Below are 20,376 nucleotides of genomic sequence, written 5' to 3' on the forward strand. Positions count from 1 at the left end.
GTTAAAGCCATGTAACAGCCATTGTTTTTTAAAAAGCATAGTATGCTATTTTTAAAAAATAGTTATGAAAGCCAAGACTAGAGATTATTTAAAGGCAGAAATGTGTAAGTAAAGAGGGTTGCACTCAAGGTCACTGCTTCATAATGTTTCTATATAATTTGGAAAACTGCTTTTCCTTCCTGCCAGCAGAGTCAGCCCCATACCAAGGCACATGGCTCAGAGAGCTGAATGCAGTCTCAAGTTCAGCCTCCTTTCCCTTTCGGCAGAGTGCACTGATGCAGTCAACAACCTGTGCCGCTGCACGTGGCCACCCGCTGGGCATCAGAAGCAGCACACTCCTAAGAGAAGGATGTAGCATCTCTTTCATCTGTTTCTCACTCTCCTCTCCCATCTTCCCTTTCTCCAAGCTCCTTATCAACTTGAGTTTCTTCTTGGTTATCCTCTCTATTTTGAGGCCTTGTGTGCCGGGATGGGGTGTGTATTTGCTGTATTCTGCCCTTCAATGCCCTTCCTAGGGTGATAGCGCCTTTGCCTTATGTCTTGGACAGTAGGGTTGTGGGCAGAGCTTGCAGTGTTCAAGATGATAGTTATTTACCCTGAGGATATTTGGAATTTGGTCAAAAAGACGTGAATGACTGTATCTCAAAAAAACTGAGAAACCACAAGTGACTTTGAGCAATCACACAGTGTGTTCCAGACAAATGTCACCAACCATTCGGGACAACAGTGTTCTTAAAGTTTCTCATGAGCTTAGTCTCTCAAAGAGCATGGAATTCTTTCTTGTGTTCCACCAAATCCTCTCACGCTTTAATTTCAATACTCTTCCTTTTTTTCAGTCCTGAAGACCACAAAGAATACTGACTGGTATTTACTTCATAAAAACACTCACATATGTATGTATGTGTTTATACTTGCATTGTTCCAAAAAGGATTTCAATTAGCTTATAAGAACATAAACGCTCCAACATAATGACATGAAAGTAGGAACAAAAGAGAAACAAAAGAAAGAGAGAAACAAGGGCGGGGACATAATCATTTGCATATTGGAAGGCAGAAGTCAAGTTCTTATGAGCAGGGTTGGCAACTTCTTAGCCCCGGAAACCATTATGCAGGTAAGCCTTGCCCCAGCTACACTGAATTGAGCTACTCCTACCCGCAGTTAACCGCATCTCATTCCAGAAACACTCAGGCATGGTGGTCCTGTAGCGCAAACAAGTTCACCCCCGTGACTAATTCCCACTAAAACCTGCCCAAAGGAGGGCACAGCCAGACTTCTCTTAGTCCTGTTGCTGATTTGTTTGAAGCCCAATATTAGTCGCCATAAGTCTTGCACAGGCCAGTGAGTATGATGGCAGGACAAGAGTGTTGATCCCCGTCTCAGTCCTCTGTCAAGTTCATCCTGGGAAGGGATGCATAGGTGTATTTGGCAAGAATTTTCTAGAACTTCATAAGAGGTGAAAATTTCTTAGTTGTTTAATGAGCAGAAAGATACCAAGAAGTAATCACAGAATATATAGCATTATCCTAGGAACTATGAATGTTTCTAAAATTGTATTTTTTTAAAGTTGTCGAACCTAAAATGAGTTATTTACTGGAGAAGGGGGACACAATACCCCAGATCGTTGGACACCAGACACATACACATTATAAATACAGGGATATAGTGGAGTCATGAGTTTGAGAGACTTTTCTCCCCTTTAAGAGAAGAAAGAGTATTTTAGGTAACCCTGGATTACATGGGCAACAAAGGGAGGGAGGGAGGAGAACAGACCCATTCTCCATGACCTGAGACTCTTTCCACAATGATTTCATTCACAATCCCTTATGATATGCTGTGAGAATCAAAACTTTTATTTCAAAATCGAGAAATTCTCAGATATTCCTGGTCATACATCCAGAGAAAGGAAGTCAGTGGGGGGATGGGAAGGGCAAAGGAGACCACTGGATTGATCGAGTCTTTTGGTTGTAAGTCACAGGAATCAATTTAGCTCAGGAAGAATGGGGGAATTTATCTCACGGACTGTACAAGAGAATTGAATTACCAAGCCATAGACGGAACAGAGAAGAAGCTGGGGCTCAATGAACTAGAACCCTGCCAAGATTTTTGCTCCATTTCTCTCTTTTCTACTTCTTTCTGTATTTCAGCTTTCAAAAGGTTGGGTTTCTCTGACCTCTCATCATCACCATCACATAGCAATTAAATCTTTTGCTCCAGTTGCACTTAAAAAAAAGGTCCCCAGGGTAGGACACTGATGGGCCAGGATTAGGTCAGGTGCTCACCCCTGAACCAATCAACCATGGCCAGATGTGTGTGGGAGGGGTGCTATAACTGCCTCAATGTTAGTCAAGGTACTTCGTCAGTCAATGGACTCTGGCCCAAGAAATGAGGTTGAGTAAAATTTTGGAAGTCCCCACTTGAACCGTAAGGCTGAAAAGGTAATAGCAGCTCTTCTGTGAAGAAAGTGAAAAGAGCTGAACAAATGAGACACTAGATATCCATCACAGCTACCAACCCATAGATATCACATAGACTCCAGGCATGTAGAATGCACAGGCCTGGCAGATGGAGTAGTATTATAAAGAGAAGCTCCCTGAGCTGTGGAAGGAATAGAGGTTGGGGGTCCTGTAGCCTAAAGACTACAATGTTTTTATTCATATATAAAGTTCAGGATAGGGACTAGGAAGGGTATAGGCAGTTCTTCTTTCTTAATAGTTCTCAAGAAATAAATAATGGACATAAGGTCAAAATAAGAAAATAAATGAATGTCCGTGTCATTTTCTATATGCTACAGAAATGGTATAATGGCATATACTTCATCTTATTGCATGCCACTTTATTGCATTTCACATGCATCAAATAATAAAAATATAGTAGTGAAATCATTTTAAAGACTCCTCTACAGTACAGTATTTAAAAAATATTTAATAATCTTTAATAGTTGTCAGTCCATGGTTTCTCTGTGACCTGCTGCAGCTCTGCCAGGTTTCACAAGACCTTGTTGTTAAAAAGATACTGGCTTCAGTCTTTCATTTGACAACAATGTGATTTGTCCATGTTCTGGGCCAGGCACTGTGCTAAGTGCGATGGATATAATGCTGAGCAAGGCAAAAACTGTCTCTGTCTTCACAGAGTTTGCATTCTAAAGGGGAGTGCAACTGTAAACAAGTATTGCAGACATGATCATAAGGAGAAAACATTCAGAGAACCATGAACATTTCAAATGGATAAACCTATCATCACACATAAGAAGGGATCAATACTGTAGAAGCAAACCCCAGGCCTGCCCTAGTCCAGGTTACACAGCAGTAACCTGCCCTCTGTGGAATTAACTAAAGAAACCTCAGAAAAAATTGGAGTTGACACAGGCATGTAGAGGGAACTCTCTTGCCCTGCCATGTATCGTCAATTACTACAGACAGGAAGAGACATACACCTGCATCTCTGACAGGAAGGTGAACCTACTTTACTATCCAGCAGAAGGAAGAAAACCTCTCTCTGTCTCAGGACAGCCCAGGCAATCAGAGACTGTAGCAGCCCAATAAGAAGCCTCTATACTTTGGATTCCCAGCTTCCTGAAACAGACTCTTTGGTTATTACAGCTCCTCCCAACTCCCCCCTTTCCCTTTAAAAGCAAGCTCTCCTTCTTTGTCCTCTGGTTTGCCTATGGCCTACCATAGTTCGAATATCTCAAATTGCAATTCCTCTGACTATTCCTGAATAAATTTGCTTTTGCTGGTAAAATACCTGGCTAGTGTATTATTAAAGCTGACATATTGTCCAAGGAGAGGAAACCTCCAGGCACACACAGGCCAATTAAATTAGCAATTGGAAGGGTTAGGTGGGGACTCATTCCCTGTGGCTCTCTGTATCTCTCAGTTCCTCATACTGCAGGTTAAACATAGACTGGGTAGTTCTCATCCACTTGTAACAAAAATGCCGTTTAGTGATAGCTGTGTTCAATTCGTTGACATATGGCATGAGAACCAGAAGAAAGCTCTTCTCACTTGGATTCAGGTGAGTAAAGCTGTTTGTCCTCCTTTGAATTCAAGATAAAAAAAAAAATCTATGCTCATTTAAACAAACAAATAAAAACTGAATTGCCTAGAAGACTACTTAGGAAAATGTAGACTGCCTGGAAGTTTGAGATATTTTCATAAATACCGGCATATACTTCATTTTATTGCATGTCACTTTATTGCATTTCACAGATATTGGTTTTTTTATAAATTGAAGGTTTGTGGCATCCCTGCTTTGAGCAAGTCTATCGACACCATTTTTACAACAGCATTTGCTCACTTTGTGTATCTATGTCACTGTTTGGTAATTCTGGCAATATTTCACTTTTTCATTATTGTTGTACTTGTTATGGAGATCTGTGATCAGTGATTGATGTTACTATGACTCACTGAAGGCTCAGATGATGGTTAGCATTTTTTTTTGTAGTGAAGTATGTTTTAATTACGATATGTACATTTTTTTTTTAGACACAATGCCGTTGCACACTTAATACGTGACAGTATAGTGTAAACATAACTTTTATATGCACTGGGAAACTAAAAAATTTGTGTGACTCGTTTTATTGCAATATTTGCTTTATTGTGGTGGTCTGGAGGCAAACCCGCAATATCTCCGGAGTCTGCCTGTACAAGATTAAAAGCTTAAAGAAGATGGGTGCTTTAAAAAGATAGCTGCGAATAGGAATAGGGGGAATGATGCTGAATCATGCATTGGGTCTTAAAGCTTCTGTCTGGAAATGACATATGTCACTTTTGCTTACATTTTTCTGGCCAAAGCAAGTCACATGGCTACATCTAATTTAAGTGGAACAAAAGAATGCCACACTACCCCAACGACTGACTTCATAAAAGACGATAATGATTCAGAACGATATTTTTAAGAAGTGGAAATTTAATTCAGCTACATGTATTGTTCCATACGTTTTAATTTTTAAAAGATATTTTCCGAGGCTTTAATCATCTTAACTAGGCACTTGATTAATGCACAGAGGAGTGGAGTCTAATTATCTCCCCGTTGAATCTGGGCTGGTTTTAGTAAACTGCTTGACCAACAGAATATGGCAGAAGTAATGCTCTGGGGCTTCTGAGGTTAACGCACAAGAAGCTTTGCAGCCTCCACCCAGTCCCTGTGATGGGCAGAGCCCACGCCAACTTGGGATGCATTGAAGCATGAGGCTCTTGCTCTTGAGCCCTGAACTGCCAGGCAACGGGTCCAGCCACCCTGAAGTCACCACGCTGGGCAGGCCACATGGAGAGACCACATGGAGAAGCCTGGAGTCCAGCGAGGAAAGAAAAACTCCCAGCTGGTTACTTCTTTGGTTTGAATCTTTGGATAAATGTATTTCTGCCTTCTAAATGTCGTGTGAAGTTATAAATATCCCTGGGATTAATAATACATCTAACTCACTTCTTCAGGCTCTGATTCTTGAGTGTGAATGAGTGGATCAGAATATGTTTTTTTCTTAGGGGTTTTGGGAGGAATCGGAGCCTTGTTTCTCCAAGGGCAGGGAGAAGTGAGAAATAGTTTTGAGGCCTGAGTTATTGCCTGGGGCAGGGTGTTCTTGTGTGGTAGAAGCCAGCAATCAGCATAAAAATAAAGCACACCCAAGAGTAAAGTCCCTGGAGGACCTCCCACCTTCACCCCCAGCCGCATGTGTGGGACCACCCTGAGCTGGCAGCAGGGTGGGCTCTGAGCAGATTCAAGATGGATCATGGATTCAGTCTTGTCTACTGAAACCCTCCCCCCGCCATCACCCTATGGAAGCTGTTTGGGTCTTTCGAGGAGAAATAGTAAACAGCAGCCTTCTTCCCTAGCCAAGCTGTAAACACATTGAGAAAAAAATACCCCCAAATGTATGGGAACTGGGGACTGGAACATCACATTTATTCTGATAAAGCTGATGATGGAGAATGCAGTTTCACGTCTTCTATCCTCACAATCTTACTCTCTAAACCCCAGAGTTAGGCAGAATTTATCACCTAGTCACAGCGGGTTTTGTATGACGGTGGGACTCCCAGTGTGGGCAAAACCTATGACGTGGAGAAGTACAGGAAAACACACGCTTCCTGTGGACATCTAAAAGAAAAGGGAGGGGGGCCGAAATGAGCAAGCCCAATGTATTGTGTTTTTCCTAAATGTAACCAAAATCTAAGTCCCACATCCCTGTACAGAGTAAATAAAAAGGCAGAGAGAAACCAGGAGTATTATACTAACTGAGCTCCCTCTATGTGGAAGAAAACATTAAGAACAGGGAAGGAGAATCCCCCTCAGTTGGTGAAGTTGATAGATGCCTTGCAAGATGGGTACAGGCCTTTGCCCTTAGCAATGCAGAGCTGAAGCAATCACATTGGTCTTGAGACCTGAAATACAGGTCCACCAGATCTTGTGCTTGCTTCTCATTTCATGTCAGCAAGCATTTATTAGATGTCTGCTATCAACATGACTCTTTGATTGTATGATCCTAACCCTAATTAATGAGGGTATAGGGTAAGTTGCTATAACCCAAAGCCCTCAATGCACAGGCTCTATGCCAGGCAGTTTAACCAGCTTCTGGAATAAGGAGATGAAGAGGACAATATCCTACCATTAAGAGCCGTATACTGTCTGTGAGTGAGACAGACAAGTATAGAACCATAGTATATACTGGAGGCATGACCAAAGCATCACAGAAGTAAAGAGGCAATCAGCTTTGTGCAAGAGGTTAGAGAAAGAGCACAGGGGCAGTGATGGCTAAGCCCAGCCTTGAAAGAAGAGCTCGGATTTTCCAAGTTGAGGGACAGCTGTAGAAAGGCATGGAAGCAGGAGAGAGCAAGTTATATGCCCAGACTATGGTAGTTTCCCTCATTCAACAGGTATTCATTAAGCACTCCTGCCATCAGTTTCAAGGACTAAATGTTGAATGGGATAGGCACAGTCCCTGCCCTTGGGAAATTTATTGTCCCACTCTATAAAAGAAATAGTAGTGTGGGGCCAGATCACGGAAGGTCTTATGTATCATGCCATGGAGGGTGTGTTTAGCCAAAGCCTGTTCCCAGTTCGTTATTGCCACATCATGCTGTGGAAGGGGCCAGTGATGGGGATGCACCACATCCCCCTCAGTCTCCAAAGTAGCTACACTCACGGTGATGGAAAACAGGATGTGCAACAAAGCAACAGCCTTTCCTGTTCTAGAAATCCCAGAAGTACGAGGAATAGTTTCATCTTTTTTTTCCCAAGCCAAGCCATAAGGACAATGAGTGAAAATAAGCCAAAATTAAAACAAGCATTTGCACCATTATTACACTTAATACTGAAAGGCAATATGTGAAAATTTTAGCAAATCGTTTGAAAGGACCATAAGGATTAAGTAAAGTCTCAAACGTCTCAGAATGTTTTCCTGGCCAATAGAGAAAGAAATAAATAAGGATGAAGTTTATAATTAATTCCAAGATCTGACCAAATTTCTAACTTTCAGGATTCTGCTATTTTTCATTTTATTAAGCTCACAAGGTGTTTAGATTGTTCTGGAAGATAGGTTATTGGACAAATTTAATGAGGGAAACATTAATCCAACAACAAATTTTATTGGACACCTGTATACTCTAGGCTTGGTGCTACAGCATGTGAGAAAAGTAAATTATCTGTTTAATTAATACTTAATGTTTAAAATTTAATGGATAAAACTTTATTACACTCATGGTAAATATGTTCCTAAAAGTAAAGATCCAGTCCATCCAGCTTTTCATAAGAGGAAAGGGACATTCTTCACTGAACAAGTTAATCTCAAACAATTGTGGGGGAAGTACTGCTTAAGTGTTTTATGAATAAATGTAAGCCCTTGTGCAAATTTCAAGCTTTTTCAAGGAGTAGAATCTTTCTCTAGAAGAGAGAAAACTATTCCCTTCTGATTTGGGACACAAAGATAACAATGGGAGTTCATATTGTTGACCTGGAAATGTACTCTTCAGCATAACTATCTCTCTGTTCTGGCTTTTTTCAAGCTCTGGGGAGGAGGAAAGTGTGGGTCTTTTAGGTTCTCATCTCAACTGCTAAGTAAAAGAGACAGACATGACTGCATTCATTCACAAATACTTCCGGGGTACTGCGGTCATCTTCAGGATTCTTCACAAATCTCCTGGTTCGCCTCTCTTTCTGGGATCAGTGCAAGTTTGAAGCCTCTGTGAACTGAGGTATGGCCACATGACTTGCTTTGGCCAATGAAACGTGAGGTTCCAAGAGCTGGTGTGGTACCCACTGTGCTCCCTTCCCCACCCATCCACAGCCGCATGGTGGAGGCAGGTGGCAAGATGGCACCTCTGTGACTGGGCTCATTCCAGAAGAAGGTCCTCTCAGTAAGAAATAAAGTTGTTGCATTAGGTCAAAAGATCTGGGAGTTGTTTGTTATTCTAGTGTAAAGGGCCTCTGCCGACTGACAACTGTCCACAATGTAAGCAGCATGGTGCTAGGCAAAATGGTGGTTGGAAAGAATCCCCTCTCACCAGAAACTCTTACCCCAGGGGAGAAAAAGGGATGGGAAAACAATTATGAGGTAGCAGATAGCCACAGTTGAATGGTAAACCCAGCCTCAGGGGAACTCAAAAACAAGAAAAGTGGTGAGAGATGCTTCTTTTCTGTAAAACTTGAAGGGAAAAGATGAGGAAAACCTCTCATATATTCGATTACAATCTGATCTATACTTAACTATAGTTTACCCTACTTATAGTGAAGGGATGGAATTGTTTACATGCTAGTGGAAAGCTTGATATTCTACTTGACATATTTAAGTATTTCTGTAAAAATTCTAGTTCCAGGATGGCAAACAGGAGACATCTTTTGAATCAACTCCAATAGATAAGTAGTGGTTGCCTGGCATTTTATTCGAGAAAGATTATGATGCTGCATCCCAGCTTGGGAGCATAGTGATGTGATCAATTAGTACTATCTGTCTTGTGTTTAGGAGAGGGGAGTTCTTTAAAGAAAAGTTACCGTTTGCCAACCTATACCTAGCTGAAACAGAAGAATTATTTAACAGCTTATGATTTCCCATCCAAAAAAGAATGGAATCGCCTGGAAAACTCACATCTATAAAGTATGGCAATAACATACTTGGGGAATAACAAGAAATACGTTATGCAATTTCAGTGCCTAACCCGCAAATAGAAGCATAGCCATGTGAAGAAGAAAAATATACATCATCTCGGTTGTGTTGTCTTAACCTGTGACAGAGAATAGGCTAAGCGCCTGCAACAAAATCCTTAAATACAATAGCATTATTTCTCTTTTACAAAACAGTCCATGAGCAACTCTGCCATACTTGTTATGAGACTTAGTCATGGACTGAGGTGACTGCTCCAGTTATCCTTTTCTGCCTGGCTGAGGATAGGTCCTAGAGAAAGTCTAGGAAGAGACTTTATCTCTAATGAGCAGAGATCATCTCCACTCACCTTCCATTGGCCGCAACGTGGTCTATGATCCCATCTAGATTCAAGGGAATCTGGAAAATGTAATTCTTAGCTAGGTAGCCATGAACTCAGCTTCACCTTGGGGTGTTCCATTACTAAAAGGAAGAAAAGGAGAATGTATACTGGGAAGAGTCAGCAGTCTCCATCACTGCTATAGGAGAAGGGAGAGACCAATTTATACTGAAGAATCCAGGGAACCTCTTCATGAAAGAAGCAGAAGTAATAGCAGTAAAGGACCTAATTCAGTGGAGAAGCCAGGAGAGAGACTAAAATATAAGGTCTCCTAAAATTTCCCCTTTGTTAAGACATATTAGCATCCTGCACCTCCTGATATGATGCACTGAGAAGGCACACCATCATCCTGTATTCTTGCCAAAAATGCACAACATCACTCTAATCATGAGAAAAATATCACATAAACCCAAAGAGAAGGACATTTTACAAAATAGTTGTCCAATACCTTTCAAAAGTGCCAACATCATGAAAGACAAGGAAAGCCTGAGGAACTGGCCAGAGGAGATAAGGGGACACAACAACTAAACACAGTGTGGGATCCAGGACCAGAGGAAGGACATTAATGGGAAAAACCAAAATCAAATGAGGTGTATAGATTAGTTACTGGTGTTTTATCAACATTGATTTCCTGGTGTTGATAGCTGTGCTATGGATCTGAAGATGTTTAGTTTAAGGAAAACTGGGTGAATATATATATATATATATATATATGAACATGTTACTATTTGTGTAACTTTTCTGTAAGTCTAAAATTATTTCAAAATGAAAAGTTTTAAAAAGTCCCTGTCATGTTATATGAACACATTTCACCTGTAAGTCTGATGAAGGTCATGGAGTGAGAAACCCAGGCCCCATGAATGACATCCAACTCTTCTCCTTTCTGGTCTGTTCTAAAAGTCATTTCACTTATCTCCATGCCTTTATTCATTCCCCAGCTCTGCAACCTGAATGGTCCATTTCCAATACAGGTCTGATTATCCCATTGCCCCACTTGGAACCCTGCATCGGCTTCCCTGATGGATTGCCTGGTGGATTAAACCCTCATGCTTTGTTAACAGCCTACTGGCCCTTAATAATCTAGCCGAAACCTGCTTCTCCATTCTCAGATCCTGCCACTTCCAAACATTCATTCTCTTCTCCCACTCCACAGAACTGCTCACACATTTTCAAACATTCCATTTCTATCACCATCTTCTGGAATTCACACTTACTGTTCTGACTACCTGGAATGCCTCCTTTGCTTTCCAGTGAATTCCTATGTTTCCTTAAAGACTCAGCCTAACACTACCTCCCTTCCAATGCCCTCTATAATTCTTTTTAGTAGTACTGTTTTCTACTAACACTTGTTTTTTCAACTCTTATGACTCTTGTTATTGACATTGTGATTCATCTTCTTTCATGGTCAGGTATTGTGCTTGTTTCTTGGATAACAAAGACAAAGGATGGAACTTCTGCTTCTAAGGACCTCATTCTGGGGTGAGTGGGGCCAGTAGGTGAGCCAACAGTGTGATCAACTTATGATACAAGTCAACACAGAGTAGTTCCTTTCAGTGAGAGGGAGTCAGGAAGCCTCTCGGGGTGATTATTCATGAGTTGGATCTTAAGGATGAAAGAGGACTCCCAACCTTTCCATTGAAAGGTCAGTTCTTCTCACATCTTAACTGCTTTCCTTCTCCATCTACTCAAGTCCTATCTGAACTAGTTCAATTATCAGTTCAACACAATTCAGTATTTTATGAAAAGCATGAACATTGAAGACAAAAGTTGACCCATTTATGTTTAAATATGTGTGGTGTCCTCAAAAGTATAGGGGACAGATGACAACTTGTCTTGACCTTAGTTACAAATGGGTTGGAAATTCTTTTCAAAGCAAGTATTACAAATGATCAAAACATTTAGATTTCAAAGAAAATCACAATAAAACACATTTCACAGTTATTTCTTTTCTTAATATAAATAAATAAATGTATTTATTTATTCACTTATTTATTTATTTTTGGCTGCATTGGGTTTTCTTTGCTGTGTGCGGGCTTTCTCTAGTTGTGGCGAGCAGGGGCTCCTCTTCCTTGAGGTGCATGGGCTTCTCATTGCAGTGGTTTCTCTTTGTTGCAGAGCACAGGCTCTAGGTGTGGGCTTCAGTAGTTGCGGTATGCGGGCTCAGTAGTTGTGGCTTGCAGGCTCTGGAGCACAGGCTCAGTAGTTGTGGTGCATGGGTTTAGTTGCTCCACAGCATGTGGGATCTTCCCGGACCAGGGCTCGAACCCGTGTCCCCTGTATTGGCAGGCAGATTCTTAACCACTGTCTTAGCCACCAAGGAAGTCCCCACAATTATTTCTTAAAATAACTACTTAAGGGCTTCCCTGGTGGCGCAGTGGTTGAGAGTCCGCCTGGCGATGCAGGGGACACGGGTTTGTGCCCCAGTCCGGGAAGATCCCACATGCCGCGGAGCGACTGGGCCCGTGAGCCATGGCCGTTGAGCCTGCGCGTCCGGAGCGTGTGCTCTGCAACGGGAGAGGCCACAACAGTGAGAGGCCCGCGTACCGAAAAAAAAACCTACTTAAGGATGATAAAAATTTTTACTGTTAATGATGAACCAAGGGTATTTATTAATATTGCTTACTCCCATGGTTCTCAAGCTGTGTGTCAAGGCACCCAGGGTGCTACAGTGAACACCCAATAACATGACGGAATAGTTTAAATTTCTGTGGAAAATGCAGAGCTACTTGACATCTGTTAGACACAGAATGAACTGCTAGCTTAAAGGAGTTCACAATTTCAACATCAAATTGTCTTACATTCCTCTTGATAATGCCATATATTTGCAAAACTGGGTTTCCAGTGGTTTCTGTGATAAAAAGCCATTTCTGCATGAAAACTACTGTGGAAGAGGAAATGAGGAAGTGGTGGCCAATCTGATTCCAAAATCTGAGAAGTTGTGCAGTGCAACCAGGCACACACATCCCAGTAGTAATTGTGGTTATTAAAGAATGAAATAATATTTTTTCTTTCCATGTATTTGTTTTATTTTTTTCAAGTAGCTACTAAATTGTTAGGACATTATTTATGTCCTATTATTATTTATGTCCTATTATTAAGGTGTTTCAACTTGATAAATGGAACTATGTTATTTCTTTTGGCCTAGAATGCCATGGAAAAAATTACTGAGAAATTAAGGGAGCTGTGAACCAAGAAAGTCTGGGAACCTCTGGTCTCCAATATCATTGACTTGACAGTGATGTTACTCTTTTTGTAACTGCTACATCTGCAGACCACTGAATACTTCGGATTCTGAGGACTTTGTGGATCTTCAAGTGTAAAGATAGAAACAAAAAGTCCTAACAGAAGAAACTCCTTATGTAACTAAAGGACATTTAAAGGATCTGTTTCATTAGTTTGGGCTTCACTGGTGGGTTCTTGCAACATAAAATGTGTCCGTTCTACAGATTCAGATGCCATTCATAAGCCTTATCAGGAAGACGTGACAATGGGTTGGACTATCTTGCTCTGCCTATTTGTAACCAAACAAATAGACTTGCCAGTTGAAGAGCCAGGTTTAAGGTTGCCTTCCATGACTGATTATGATACACTGATTTTTTGTCTTATTTCTCTTTGCGTGAAACTACTTGCCTCCTTCAGGTTTAAACTCACTACCTTGACTTCATTGGCACTGTGATCACTGTGATTACTGTGATTTTAACTAGATAAAGCTTCCAACTCCTCTTTAAAGCTACATCTGCTGTGCAATTAAACCGGCCGATTGAGTCATGAGTGAGCACCATTAGTTCCAGGAGAGAGTCCAGAGTGGGGTTGGGGGAGAAACGGAAATGCTACATCCATTTATTTCAGCAACACTGAGTTAAGAACATTATCTTTTTTCCTGTAAAAAGGAAAATAGGCAAAATTGCAACTTCAGCAAAATAGTTGACCAATAAAAGTACCTGATGCATTCAAAAATATTTTTTACCAATACACAAGTAAAATTTTCAGTTGAAGAAAGAGTTTGTGTCCTAGTAAATTTTTTTTTATTTATTTTATTTATTTTTGGCTGTGTTGGGTCTTTGTTGTTGCACGCGGGCTTTCTCTAGTTGCAGAAAGCAGGGGCTACTCTTCGCTGCAGTGCACGGGCTTCTCATTGTGGTGGCTTCTCTTGTTGTGGAGCACGGGCTCTAGGCGCATGCACTTCAGTAGTTGTGGCTCGCAGGTCCTAGAGCACAGGCTCGGTAGTTGTGGCGCACGGGCTTAGTTGCTCCACGGCGTGTGGGATCTTCCCGGACCAGGGCTCGAACCCATGTCTCCTGCATCGGCAGGCAGATTCTTAACCGCTGCGCCACCAGGGAAACCCCTGTGTCCTAGTAACTTTTAAAGCTGAGACAAATATTTAATAATATTTCAGAATACATCTAAGTAGGCTGGCTGATATAAACATATTATTTTGCATCCTGGGTGCCCCACTGTATGGTACTATTTACTTGTTCATTAGGTTCATTGTTGGTCATTCATTCAACATATTTATTGCAAATCTATTATATTCCAGGCACTGCTCAAGGCCACACTTCATGCTGGCAAATCTGGGATTGGGTAAAAGGCATGAATCCAAACGGATTAGCCTCGTCTTTCTTGCCCAATAATGATAATGCGGGGAATTACACTGTAGTTACTTACACAGTATCCTCTGTAGATCAGAGAAGGGCGTTTACCCCATGAGGCTGAATGACACACAGATTGGGATGGCAGAGAGCCTATGCTCTTCCTTGGGTTAGAGGGATCTGTTCAAATATCATAAGGGTACGTGTCATGGGTGTCCACCCCTGATGAACTGTAAGATTGTCCAAATGTTCTTTCTTGCTTGGAACCACATCCTGTTTCTGAAGACTGAGGCAGCAAATTAAATGGAGAGTTCATCATTTAAGATTCTCCAGGCTCTTTTTCATTTGTGTTCAAATTAGGAGAAATAGATATTCATGAATAAATGATATTATCTAATAATTACCTTTAACCCCTTATAAAGTGAATAAAGTAGACTATGACATACCAGGTTATGGGGACCTAGAATCGCTTTTCTTAAACTAGCCGCAAGGTTAATATAATACTCTTTATGATATCAGGAAGAAAGTACTTGGAAAATTCCCAGTATACCAGTAAATTTTGTTTGGGTTGTAGTGATAGAAAACCCAGCCATGAATGGCTTAAGTAAAAAAAAATATATATTGGCTCACATAGCTGAAAAGTCAATGGGAAGAGCAGATTTTAGGCAAGACATAAAGAGAAAGAAAATGTCACCAGGACCCAGTTGTGTTCCCCATCCCTCAATTTCACTTCCTCTGGACTGCTGTACTTCTCAACATTTGTGCTCTGCAAGATGGCAGCAGCAACTCCAGATACTACATCTCTGTAGTTCAATTCCAGCACAAAAAGCGGAAAGTCTCAGCAAAAGTCTCTCGTGTTTCATCAGTGCCAAATGGATCACATGCCCACACCTAAACCGATTACTCTGGCCAGAGGAAGGCAATGTTCTGGTGGACTTTGGTCTAAGGAACATGCTCCAACTCTGAGCTAAGATTGGCCCTGCACAAAGCCCTGGGCTGATGGTGAACAATAAATTATATACAAACAGAGGATGGAAGTTGGGGTATAATTATTCAAGGAACGATAAATGGTGGCAGGAAGCTAAATATCCACTTTAGAACAAAACATCTTTTCCAGAGAAGGGCATGTCATAGAAGATATCTTCATGGATTATAGAGCCCATGAAGGATATGTCTTAATAGCCCTGCCTCAATTGATCAAGTAGTAAGAGAATAGTGATAGGACACAGAGTGCCACAAAGTGTTTGACAGCCACCTCTCTGGGGGGATGATTTGTAGCATCTACTGATTTCCATGATGTAAATGCTCCCACCATGGCCAATCTCAAGCTACCAACATGGTGCCATTTCTTTAAAAAATTTTATTGGAGTCTAGTTGCTTTACAGTGTTGTGTTAGTTTCTACTGTACAGCAAAGTGAATCACCTATACGTATACATATATCCCCTCTTTTTTGGATTTCCTTCCCTTTTAGGTCACCACAGAGCACTGAGTAGAGTTCCCTGTGCTATACAGTACGTTCTCATTAGTTATCTATTTTGTACATAGTATCGATAGTGTATATATGTCAGTCCCAATCTCCCAATTCATTCCACCCCACCCCATCCCTTGGTATCCATATGTTTGTTCTCTACATCTGTGCCTCTATTTCTGCTTTGTAAATAAGATCGTCTATACCATTTTTTCAGATTCCACATATATGCGTTAATATATGATATTCGTTTTTCTCTTTCTGACTTATTCACTCTGTATGGAGGTCTCTAGGTCCATCCACGTCTCTACAAATGACCCGATTTCGTTCTTTTTTATGGCTGAGTAATATTCCACTGTGTATATGTACCACATCTTTATTCATTCCTCTGTTGGTGGACATTTAGGTTGTTTCCATGTCCTGACTATTGTAAATAGTGCTGCAATGAACATTGGGGTGCATGCATCTCTTTGAATTATGGTTTTCTCTGGATATATGCCCAGGAGTGGGATTGCAGGATCATATGGTAACTCTATTTTTAGTTTTTCAAGGAACCTCCATACTGTTCTCCATAGTGGCTGTATCAATTTACATTCCCATCAACAGTATAAGAGGGTTCCCTTTTCTCCACACCCTCTCCAGCATTTATTGTTTGTAGGTTTTTTGAAGATGGCCATTCTGAGCTGTGTGAGGTGATATCTCACTGTAGTTTTGATTTGCATTTCTCTAAAAATTAGTGATGTTGAGCATTTTTTCATGTATTTGTTGGCCATCTGTATGTGTTCTTTGGAAAAATGTTTATTTAGGTCTTCTGCCCATTTTTGGATTGGGTTGTTTGTTTTTTTGATATTGAGCTGCATGAGCTGTTTGTATATTTTGGAGATGAATCCTTTGTCAGTTGCTTCATTTGCAAATATTTTCTCCCATTCTGAGGGTTGTCTTTTGGTTTTGTTTATGGTTTCCTTTGCTGTGCAAAAGCTTTTAAGTTTCATTAGGTCCCATTTGTTTATTTTTGTTTTTATTTCCATTTCTCTAGGAGGTGGGTCAAATGGATCTTGCTGTGATTTATGTCATAGAGTGTTCTGCCTATGTTTTCCTCTAAGAGTTTTATAGTGTCTGGCCTTACATTTAGGTCTTTAATCTATTCTGAGTTTATTTTTGTGTATGGTGTTAGGGAGTGTTCTAATTTCATTCCTTTACATGTAGCTGTCCAGTTTTCCCAGCACCACTTATTGAAGAGGCTGCCTTTGTTCCATTGTATATTCTGGCCTCCTTTGTCATAGATTAGGTGACCATATGTGCGTGGGTTTATCTCTGGGCTTTCTATCCTGTTCCATTGATCTATATTTCTGTCTTTGTGCCAGTCCAAATTGACAAAGAAGAAGTAAACCGTCACTGTTTGCAGATGACATAATACTATATGTAGAAGATCCTAAAGATGCAGCCAGAAAACTACTAGAGCTAATCAATGAATTTAGTAAAGTCGCAGGATACAAAATTAATACACAAAAATCTCTTGCATTCCTATACACTAACAAGAAAAGATCAGAAAGAGAAATTAAGGAAACAATCCCATTTACCATTGCAAAAAAAAGAATAAAAATACCTAGGACTAAACCTACCTAAGGAGGCAAAAGACCTGTATGCAGAAAACTATAAGATACTGATGAAAGAAATCAAAGACGACAGAAACAGATGGAGAGATATGCCATGTTCTTGGATTGGAAGAATCAGTACTACCCAAAGCAATCTACAGATTCAATGCAATCCCTATCAAATTACCAATGGCATTTTTCACAGAGCAAGAACAAATAATTTTACAATTTTTATGGAAACACAAAAAACCTCAAAGAGCAAAAGCAGGGCTTCCCTGGTGGCGCAGTGGTTGAGAGTCCGCCTGCCAATGCAGGGGACACGGGTTCGTGCCCCGGTCCGGGAGGATCCCACATGCCGCGGAGTGGCTGGGCCCATGAGCCATGGCCGCTGAGACTGTGCTTCCGGAGTCTGTGCTCCGCAACGGGAGAGACCACAACAGTGAGAGGCCCGCGTACCGCAAAAAAAAAAAAAAGAGCAAAAGCAATCTTGAGAAAAAAAAAACATAGATGGAGGAATTGGGCTCCCTGACTTCAGACTATACTTCACAGCTACAGTAGTACAGGGCCATTGACCATGGGTTTAGGAAGAGATGAACACCGTCAGCCTTCAGTATGGACGGTACTGACATATAGAAGCTGGCTCCAGCACACCACTGACAATAAGTGTTGTGCCTAAGAGTTTTTGCAAACTTAATATTTTACTTATATCACCAAAGTGACTAGCAAAATCCCCCCACATGTACCAAATTAAGGCAGACATGAAGGTTGGGGTGCAGAGTGGGGCAGTTATAAGAGATAGCTTTATCACCTAGCCAAAAATATAGATATTTTTAGCTACTTTTGATGGAAACCATGCAAATTCATCATTTGGTTGGTCATATAGCCACTTGAAAATAGCCTTCCTAACTAAATAAAATGTTGGAGAAAAACAGCAATTATGTAACCACAATCCCCTCTGTCCCCATGAACTGCTGCAGTCAAGCATTTCTGTACACATGTCCCCCGAGATGTCACTTACTCCTCAGGGTGGTCTCATAGGCTCAGAATTTTCTGGCCACAGAAGAAATATCTGTTTGTTGATATTTTTCTAGACTGCTAATTACATGAACCCTATGATTTTCCACTCTGGTGAATGAACAAAAACAAGGTTCACAGCTGATGCGGAAACTCAGAACACTGGTGACTTGTTATGAATGAGGAAATAACCACAATGGCTGATACTAAGGTAAAACTCTCACTAAGAAAAAATACCTTAAAGGTTGAGGTTTGCTCTTTGCAGTCAGCTACTCAGACAGCACACCACATGGAAATGATATGACATGTCTTCAGGTTTATTTTGGGAATGAAAATAAATTCCTCATTCAAATTCCTCTGGAAAACCAAATTTCCATGGCATGATATATGTCCAGATCTTGCCCACTGGACTAAGGGGTAGGGCTGACCTCTGGAAAAAAGCAATTTCCCTCAGATTGCTTCTTTTTCTGTCCTGTTGGGACCTGCTATGGAGATATCTGGGTCATAAATACAAATCAGTCAAGACAGATTGACAGAAAGGATGCACAGTTGGAAAAAAGACTTTTCCCCTCTTCTTTCAGCAAAGATGCATACAGTTTAGAGTATGGTTCAAGTAGACCGTTCCAAATATGTGCTTTTGCATTTCAAATCCCAGAGCATCAAAATACTGAAAAATCACCCAGTTCTTCCCACAAATATCTAAGGTTGCAGTAACTAACCTGCAGATTTACTAAAACAAAGAAGTATTTAGTATATATCAAAATGCCATCTGGGAGAAGTACTTGAATTGAAATCCTTTTTACTTACCAAAGGCAGGATATCAGTAAGCTTCTCAGTAAGTCAAACTATCTAATATACCCATCTCAACTCTCCTGAAGAATTCATAGTCAGTCTCCCAAAGTAATATTATTAATAGTAATAATAATAACTAACATTTTATTGCAGGCTTCCTTTGTCCCAGGGACCAAGCTATGTTTATTACAAGTATACTGTGAAGAATGGTCAAAGTATCTTCACATTCACAACCTTAGGAGGTAAATTCTACTGTCCCCATTTCATAGATAAAGAAACTGAGACATCAAATATTCAGTAGTTAGAAGAAAGTTCACAAAGTTAGCACATGGCAGAGCCAAATATTGAAATGAGTTCTTAAACGTACTGAATTTCCAGGTCAATTAGACGAAACCTGCAAGGTACGTAAAAGAGAAAGGATGATGAAAAGATATTTGAAGGCAATAACAGCTATAAGTGTGCAGAGAAATTCAACCTTTGGATTTAGAAAAATAATAATTAACATTCGCATAGCATGTTAGAATTTGCAAAACATTTTCATGTACCTTTGGCCTTCACAGAAATTCTGGAAACTAGAAAAATATCTGTGATTTTCATTTATAAAGGTGATTCTCAATATACAGAGTAGAAGGCTCAGGAAATGATTTATGAAAACAGATCATTGTTTTGCTATTCCAGGCCAGCAGAAAAGATGAAGAGCTTCTCAGTTCGTTTTCAAAACTAAGACAGCCATAACACCAAAAGCCAATAAAGACAGACAAACCAATACTATAGACTAATTTCACTCATGAAAATAAATTCTAAATAGAATATGTTTGAATTAGTATAAATGTGGCAATTCTAAATAAAGTATTTGCAAATAGAATCCAGCAGTATATAAAATAATTACATACCATGACTCCCTAGGGTATATTTGGAGAATTCAAGAACGGTTCAATGTAAGGAACTCTCTCAACATAATATATTATACCAAGAAATTAGAATAGGAAAAGCATATTACAATGTCAGCCTCCTAAACAGACATTTGATCAGTAGCCATTTCTAATAAGTTAGGGAGAGAAATCACAATGCTGCCATTCAATGCCTGTGACAGCGAGTCCTCAAGTATTTTTTAAATCAAGTACACATGCTCTAAAATAAGAGAAGAGGGGCTTCCCTGGTGTTGCAGTGGTTGAGAATCTGCCTGCCAATGCAGGGGACATAGGTTCGAGCCCTGGTCTGGGAAGATCCCACATGCCGCAGAGCAACTAGGCCCGTGAGCCACAACTACTGAGCCTGTGCTCTGCAACAAGAGAGGCCATGACAGTGAGAGGCCCGCGCACCGCGATGAAGAGTGGCCCCCGCTCGCCGCGACTAGAGAAATCCCACGCACAGAAACGACGACCCAACACAGCCAAAAATACAATAAAATAAATAATAAATAAATAAAAATTAAAAAAAATAAGA

This window comes from Aethalodelphis obliquidens, unplaced genomic scaffold (genome assembly GCF_003676395.1).
Source record: "Aethalodelphis obliquidens isolate GAN/ISIS:26980383/991018 unplaced genomic scaffold, ASM367639v1 scaffold88, whole genome shotgun sequence".
In the NCBI taxonomy this organism is placed as follows: domain Eukaryota; kingdom Metazoa; phylum Chordata; class Mammalia; order Artiodactyla; family Delphinidae; genus Aethalodelphis; species Aethalodelphis obliquidens.